Here is a 9208-nt window from a genome sequence, read left to right on the forward strand (position 1 = left end):
GGTCTTAATTTCAAATTTTGGCTGACCTAGAGATTGAATCTCCCGCCAATTTCTTGGGGTTAAGCTTTATTTTATGATTGGATTGTGCTCCTAAAATTTCGGGAAAAAATGTCCGGGACCATGTGCACTCCGGGCACCATGGTCCTCTTCGGGCGCCATGGTCTCGACAACTTTTCACCAAATTTTTAGGGCCATCGGATATGATGATTTTAGAGAGAATCTCGAAGTTACAGGTGATTTCGAGATGTTTTAACCCTCGAAACCAAGCCCCCAAGTTCAAAATAGGACTTAATTAGGGTTTTTGATTTAATGATGTATTGGAGGAATAAAATGAAAAGGGCACACTTTAATGAAAGGGCCCAACTTTATGATATGGAAGATGATGAAATAGGACCTTAGACCTAATTAATTTAATTAATTAAGTGCTAAAGGGGAAATGCAATGCAAAACGCGAAATGCGCCAAGGCGGGTGCTAAACTAGGTGTGAAATTGTACCACCCTAGCAAGTGCGTACAATTTACGACGCTACATTTAGCCCCCACTTTAGCGATCATATGAACACTACGTGCATATGCAAGCTAAAGTACATAAAAGTAAACATTATTTGAAAAAGGATATATCCATAAGTCTGTCAAACGAAGCCCCCAGCGGTATCTGCAGTACACAGTTAGGAACCGCACCCTACAAAACACACGTTAGATCACAAAATCACCTAATGCTTACTAAGGAAGGTGATGAAAATTCAAGGGTAGCTATATGCCCCCCCCTGTTTCGGCTTGCTAATTTTAGTGAGTTGAAACAGGGTATCATGTTTACCACTTCGAATTGTTAAAGAATATTGATGACAAATGCTCACAAGAAGATTTGATATGAGATCAAAAACTAATGGAGAATCCTTTGGTAAGAAAGAGGACTAAATCTCAATTCCAACACAACAAAGAGTGTGAGGATTTGAGAGTTCTCTAACACAAGATGAAGGATGTAAATGGAAACAAAATGCAAAGAGAAGAAAAGAAAGGGGAAAAAAAAAAGCATGAATACACGCATTGGTGATCCATGAGAAGAATAGTGAGAGAGAAAACAGGGACTTCTCGCCCCTAGATTTTGTCTAGGTGATCCATGGGAAAGAGGACATGGAAAACTAGCCCCTAGAGTCTGTCTAGGTGATCCATGTAAGGGAGGAGAGTGAGAAAGTCTAGCCTTATGCCGCTAGTTCCACTCAACCTTGTGCATGTGCGTGTAAGGGAGGTTAGAAGCACCTCATAGGAGTCTATGCTCGAGTATGCTACAACCTGTATATGTATAGTACAAAAGCGTGACATCTCGCTCTAAGAGTCTGTGCTCTGGTTCCGAGAATAATCACCCTACATAAAAGAAAAATGGAGACATCTCGCTCTAAGAGTTTGTGCTCTGGTTCGGAGAATAACCCATTGCTCAAAAAGTGTAATGTTTATGTCATAAGCAAAGTAGAACAAGGATACCTACCTTCATCACAAAAGAAGATACCCCAAAAATGCAACAATGTCATAGATCCAAGCAAGAGAGTTTTGCACTCTTTAAGCAAGGATAAGATAGTTGAAAAGGGATATCTTGTAGTATGTGTAAAGGAGATCCTTAGAGGAGAAGAGATCTTTGTACAAAAAGACACCTATCCCCGAGAGAAATTGTCTTAGACAAATATAACATCTTCCAGAATAAGACAAAGAAGAGAATAAGAATGCAATACTCCTTCTTTTGCGAGGTGAAAGTGATTCTTAATGAAGGATGATGCTCTTTTTAACCCAATTGGGAGAGTGAATTCATTATGGATGTATTTTACCAAGTGCAAAAGAGGTTTTAGTCAAGGACTTACACCTCTTGTAAGAGAGAATCCTTGAACAAACAACAACAAATGCATACAAGGAATAACATCAAGTAATAAAGTTCACACCATCCACAAAATAGGAAAAAGTGGATCCTTAGATAAAAATAAAGAAAGATCATTGCCTCCCAAGGATAAGGACAATGAGAAGGACTTACACAATCTTCTAGGGAGAGATTTAGACATAAGCAAAATGTACTACATACTCACATGAGTTCATGCAAGCAAGACATTAGTGTATGTAAAATGCTCCTCACAAGAAGTGGGCAGGATAAGAAAGAGAATATCTTCTCCCATATCTAGGAAAAGAGGATTCTAAAGAAAAGATGATCAATATTTCCACACTTGTACCCCAAAGGGAAATTTTAACAATAAAAAGAAGAGATGCATGAAATCACTCTTGTCCCCATAGGAACAAGAGATAACATAGAAAATCAGGCTATTATGTTGCTTCAAAAATATGATTGCACTTGAAATTGTACCATCATGAATGACAATGAGCCCCCAATAAATGAGCTACCAATGTCACATAATGATGAGCAACATAATAGCCATTAATGTTATTTAAAGATCTGATAGATTAAATGAGGTATTTGAATATGACATGCTAAATGCTCAACTATAAGTGAGATCAAAAACATGTATAAAATGATAAAAATTGAAGAAGAAAAGTCACAAGAAATCTTAGAAGAGGGATGAGTGTAATTTATTAGAGCCTTATCCCTGGAGGAAAGGACTTTATGATGAATAGGAGATAAAGATTCATAAGTGGATTTAGAAATTTGAGGGGATTCATAAAGAGATTTGTTCATCACCAAGATTTCCTTATGAGGGGAATGAGAGTTGATAGAAGTATAAGATGATTTAGTTGAAGTGAGATCATCATCACTACTAAATATAGCATTCACATTGAGAGATGGTCTTTTAGATGCTTTGGTGGTCTTAGAAAGATTGTATCCAAGTCCAAATGAATATTCATGCATGTTATGTTCTAAAGGAACTTTAATTCCTTGTTCATTTGCGCCACAACCATTTCCACTATAGCCACTCTTAGCCAAAATATGAAAACCACGACCATAACGATTAGCCATTTCAGAAAGAAAAGGTAGTTTTTCATAAGACAAAGAATCAAATTCTTCAGAATTAGAGATGTCAGGAGAAGAAGTTTGAGAAGCGGCCACAAAATTATTGCTCATAGGTTCAGGTAAGACTGATTGATCTCTAGTTTCTTCCTTTTTTTTAACTTTAAGCTCTCTAGGAGGAACCCTATACTCACCTACAAAGGTGGGATTAAAGTCAAGAGATCCCCAATCATCTTCTGCGAGAACCTTCTCAGGATCAAAAGGCTTTTCATGTGTAGATTCAAGTTGAGAAGAATATTCTTCAAGAACTTCAGACTCATCCAAAGAATTTTGATTATCAGAGGGTGATGATTCATCCATAGGTATCTTGTTTAAAGAGTCATCACTAGAAGAGGAAGGTTTAGAAGAACTCCCTTTAGAAGTAGATGTTTGCAAACAAGCTTGAAAATTAGTATCACCTATCAAGGTATATGTCTTATTGTTATAAATAAATTTAACTTGTCTATGCAATGTAGAGGGGACAGCTTGCATACTGTGAATCCAAGGTCTCCCTAATAACAAGTTGTATGTTAAATTTCCCGACATAACATGGATAGGAGTAGGCAAAGTAACAGGTCCCACTGTGATGGGTAAGGTGATAATACCTAATGAAGACTTAGCCACATTATCAAAGCCTCGAATGGGACGAGAGTCAGGCTCAATAAGAGATGTATCCACATTCATCTTATGCAATAGATTAATGCTACACATAGTAAGGCCAGAACCATTATCTACCAGTGTTCGTCTTATAGCAGTGTCATTTATGATAACCACAATCATCAAGGGATCATATTGATGTTGAATTTCACTAGTAGGCAACTCATCTTGAGTAAACACAATTTGAGCTTTAGGATTCATCACAGAGTTAACCAAAGATACTATATTACTAGATGTATTAGGTGGAGGAACATTCAAATCTTTCAAGGCATCTTGTAACATTCCATGATGAATGGAAGAAGTTTGGATCAAATCCCAAAGGGATATCTTAGCAGGGGTAGCTTTAAGTTGTTCTATGAGATCATATTCCTTACCGAGAACTTGTGAAATGTGTGGAGCTTGCGGAAGAATTGGTTGGGAAGGAGGAAGCGAAGTTGGGATAACTGGAGGAGGATTAGGTTGCCTATTGTTTCTTGTGTTATAGGTATGAGCAACCGCATTATAACTCTCTCTAGTCAGTTGCTTAGCATACTCATAAGGGCTCTTAGTAGAATAACCTCCTTGCACAGTAATAATAGGTTTCTTAGGAGTGCAAAAAGAATCATTAGCATAACCACATTGAACCACTAAGATAGGCTTATTTAAAGGTTGAGAATTTTGAGAAGGACAAGCACCTTGGATAGTGAAGAGAGGTTTGTTAGGTGTTTCATTCACATGTATCAAATTGATTGAGGATGGTTTAGAGGAAAGAACAAAAGTGTTGGAAGAATTATTGATAGTCTTCTCTTGCACTAAAATCTTATCACGGATTAAATCAATTTTAGGAGAGAGACAAGGGATAAGCATTGATGTTCTAGTAGGAAGAGTAATACTAGGGAAGGTCATATCATCCTCTATCATCAAAGGATCTACATGGGGAATAAACTCTCTAGGAGAAGGATCAACATTACTCTCTAAAGTCTCACTTTTGAGACGGAGATCTTTGAAAGACATGTTAACCATCTTGCTTTGAACTAGGGTTTCCTTATGAGTAGAACCAAGTTGAGGAGAGGGAGATGCTTTATTTTTAGAGGGAGAATAATTGAGATTCAAGGAAGGTGAGAAATTATCAAGGGAGAGAGAATAATCTACACCTTCTTCTAATGGTTCATCCCAATTAGTGAAGTGGTTGAAAGGAATGTTTGAAGTATTGTTAATTTCGGGAGAGGAGATAACATTGTTTATTAATTCCTCATCCTTAGGAGGGAGAGCCTCAATAGATGTGTTAAACTCATCCTCTTTCCTCAAAATATGTTCAATATGATCTTTAGGGGAGAGAGAATTAAGGAAATTGCTTATTATTTCATCTTCTTTCTCTAAGGGATGCTTATGGGTAAGACAAACTTTAGGAGAAGGGTAAGCATTTATCATTAATTCATCATTTCGACTGGGGATTTTGTTGGAAAAGGAAATGCCATCACTAGGAAATGTAGGGATAATGTCATTTTCTTGCACAAAAGGATCCTCATGAAGGGAGTGTTTTTTAGGAGGATCATGAACATATTTCTCCAAAGATTCATGCTTAGGAAGGAGATCTTTGAAAGAAGTGTTCATAACCTCTTGTTGCACTAACATGTCCCCATTGGAAGGACCAACTTTAGCAGAAAATAAGTCAATGTCCATCAATACCTTTTCACTTAGAGAGGCATCCTGTAGGGAAGGTGAAGTAACATTAAGAAAGGTGTTTATGATATCATTCTCTTCCTCTAGGATAGCTAAATAGGAAGGGCACATATTAGGAGAATTGTCAAAATCACTCTTAAAGTCTTCATCCTTAGAGCATGGGAGAGTCTCAAAGGGATTGGTAGCAACTCTTTTAGGCACTAAAATGTTGTTATAGACAGGGGGAGGTTCTTTAGGAGAAAAAATTGAAACAAGGGAAGCTAACCCATTATCACATCTATGAAATGAATGCATCATGATGCAAAATAGAAGGAAATGTTCAATGCAAGCACTTAGAATGTAGATTTAAAAAATGAAATTTATGATTCAAATGAGTTCCTAAATCAGATTTTAAATTATTGATCCCAATTAAGCTATCCACAAGTTCAACTTTGAATTGAAAAATTAGGGTTTTTAGCAAAAATTTCCTCTAAATTTTTGAATCTTGTAAGAAATTAAAACTTGTAAATACAAATTTGAATTTGAAATAGCATAAACACTCAAAATTGAAAACATAAATCAGAATTAGAGAAGATTGGAATTCACGTCGGGTTCACCAAAAATGTGTAGGGGAAAAAGTGACACTAAGCAAACATGCCCTAATCTCACTTTCAACCACACACTTGTGGAATACGAAAGAGCCTAGAGGTATCACACAATTGGCTACTTCTTTTTGTGAAAGAGAGAGCCACGGGCTACCTATTAGGATTTCTATTCCTTTGTTGTAATTGAAGATAAAATGATGCAAGTTCAAGTCCTAATCCCAAAATGCAAGTATGAACTAATAACAAGATTGCAGAATTGAGATTAAACAATGAAAAGCTGTAAACACAAGGACAAAACAAGAATGTAAATGCATACCCGGTGTTAAAATATGAATGAAAATGTTCAGGACGGGGGCGCGGGCGCCACTGTCCTGATTCTGCCCTTGAAACTGCTCTGGAAACCGCTGTTTTGCAACCTGAAAAGTTGTCAGAAATGTTGAAATTGCTGTCTGACAGAGGGACCAGGGCGCCCAGCGCCCCTGTCCTGGCAGGACCAGGGTGCCCCATGCCCCTGTCCTGGTCTTTTGCTCTGAAATTTGGTATGGAGTTCTGTCTCGGCCTGCTTTTCTCGGATCTACAACTTGCGGCGTCCTTCGAATTCGGAAATCTGCAATTATATCTGAAAAGGTGTGGTGGGCGGCTAATAGGGTTTTGCCTTAGTCAAACCTCTGCTTTGGTGATTTCCACCTCCACAAATAGCCAAGTTGTATTGTAAAAGTAATGTGTGTGCAGACCTTGTGTGTGTGCAAGATCCTAAAATGCAAGTAAGCAAACTAGAGCAACCTAGAAAGTAAACCCTAATTGCTCTTAAATGATAATGTAAATGCTCCAAATCAAGATGCAAAGTGATCTAAAGCATGAATACAAACGATATAATGAGGCTTATGCAAAAACATGAAAACAACATGAAATCATACCCAACCCCAAGGGAGGGGTACAAGCCAATCTTCAGTCGGTGATCCCTTATTGCTCTTCAATGCCTTCCAAGCCCTAAATGGATGAATGAAATTGATAAATGCTTGATAGATGGATATTGAATGTTGTTGAAGTCTTCAAAGATCTGCTCTTTCGCTGCATATGAGGTCCTTGAAAAACAAAATTCCGGATCCTTTCAAATGAAGAAAGAGAGCTCTTATATATGAAACCCTAGGTCTTAATTTCAACTTTTGGCCAACCTAGAGATTGAATCTCCCGCCAATTTCTTGGGGTTAAGCTTTATTTTATGATTGGATTGTGCTCCTAAAATTTTGAGAAAAAATGTCTGGGACCATGTGCACTCCAGGCGCCATGGTCCTCTCCGGGCGCCATGGTCCCGACAACTTTTCACCAAATTTTCAGGGCCATCAGATATGATGATTTTAGAGAGAATCCCGAAGTTACAAGTGATTTCAAGATGTTTTGACCCTCGAAACCAAGCCCCCAAGTTCAAAATAGGACTTAATTAGGGTTTTTGATTGAATGATGTATTGGAGGAATAAAATGAAAAGGGCACACTTTAATGAAAGGGCCCAACTTTATGATATGGAATATGATGAAATCGGACCTTAGACCTAATTAATTTAATTAATTAACTGCCAAAGGGGAAATGCAATGCAAAATGCAAAATGCGCCAAGGTGGGTGCTAAACTAGGTGTGAAATTGTACCACCCTAGCAAGTGCGTACAATTTACGATGCTACAGTCATAAAGTCGAAGCTATGGCTGCTCTCTAAGGTATCATCCTAGCCAAAAAATGGAATTGTCCCTACCTTTGGGTTGAAGGGGACTCAAACAATGTCATAAATTGTCTTAAGGGGGTCTCAAAACCTTCATGGTCGATCAACAACATTATCATCTCTACTAGAGACCTTATTAGCACCTTCCAAAAAAGCTACATTTCCCACACTTACCAGGAGGCCAATGACTCTGCTGACTGGGCTACCACCATAGCGGTTAATAAGGAAGTAATGACTACATGGACGGGAGAACATGTACTCCCCGAAGATGTCAGGCAAATCATTTGCTATGATTGTTATAGAAGTACTCCTAAGATTCTTGATGGACAGGATAATCATGAAAAGAGCTTATTTGAGTACTTCGAGTCACTATAATAATGAGATATTCATTTATTATATTATCAATGCCATAATTTCCCATGCTTTCTAGGTGACTCTAATAGTTTTGAAAAGCTCTCCGGCTAATTTGCTCTGCAAGTTTCGAAATTTGGTGTTGAACAACGACAAAATGGGTGGTAACAGGAGGTGATATGAACCAAGTAGCTATAAAGAATGAAAACGGAAGGAGGAGGTTTGGGGTATTCTGCAGAAGGGTGCCCTCTCAAAATTCAGGGAGAGACTCCATGATCATGATGACATGGTCACCAGTTTTTTCTGTAAAAACTGGAAGAAGGGTATGCTGAGAATGGGAGACTAGACTGTAGAAATCAACGAGGATTTAATTGCTCAAGCTACGGTCCTCACTAGAGAAGGGTGCAACTTCTACAGAGATAGGAAAGTCAGCAGGGAAGCTATCAAAAGATACCCGAACACTGAGAAAGAGAAGAAACGACTGGTAAAGTTGAGCAAAACCTACTACCCGCCCAGGGCTTTTGCCAAACATTGGCGGGAAGTTCTCTTTGTTTTAATGCGATATATCACTCTAGATGGTAGGTTCACCAAAGTCTATGGATATCACTTTGTCCTTCTAAATCACTTTAGGCACAATGATAAGGTAAATTTTCCTTATTTTCTGCTCTGTTCGATGAATGTGTCCCTCAAGTCCTACAAAGTGAACCCACAGGGTGATACGGCCATTCACCAAGGCCTTATGGTCCTTATCTATGACCATCTTAAGGCCAACCAAATTACTCGTATGCAACCCTCTGCGGATTCTAAGGATGAGGGGTCCAACCCTATCTTTTCTGAGGATGAGGAGTCTGAAAGTGACCCTATGACCGACACTGAGGACAACATGGATGTCTCGGATTATGAAAGTGGGAAGAAGAGGAAATACATCAAAACCAGACCCTCATCCTCCAAGGGCAAAAAGCCTAAAGGTAAACCCCTGATTAGCATTTCTACGGAAGAGGAGACTTTAGACAACTTTGAGGAGGAGAACCCTCAAGGGTGGCTGAAGAAGAGGACTAAAGCTCACACCCAGGCCAGGAAAATGCACAAGAAAAAAGAGGAGACTGTTAAGGAACCAGAAGTTCAAAAGCAGGTAAGGGCCCCGGATGACGACCAAAACTCAGAAAAGGAGACCATGGATGAGGCTCTCAAGGCTGTTGACACTACCATCCAGCATACCCCTAAAGAGGAAATGACAACTCTTGAAAAAGTTGACCAC

The sequence above is a fragment of the Cryptomeria japonica genome, chromosome 11 (assembly GCF_030272615.1).
Source record: "Cryptomeria japonica chromosome 11, Sugi_1.0, whole genome shotgun sequence".
Classification (NCBI taxonomy): domain Eukaryota; kingdom Viridiplantae; phylum Streptophyta; class Pinopsida; order Cupressales; family Cupressaceae; genus Cryptomeria; species Cryptomeria japonica.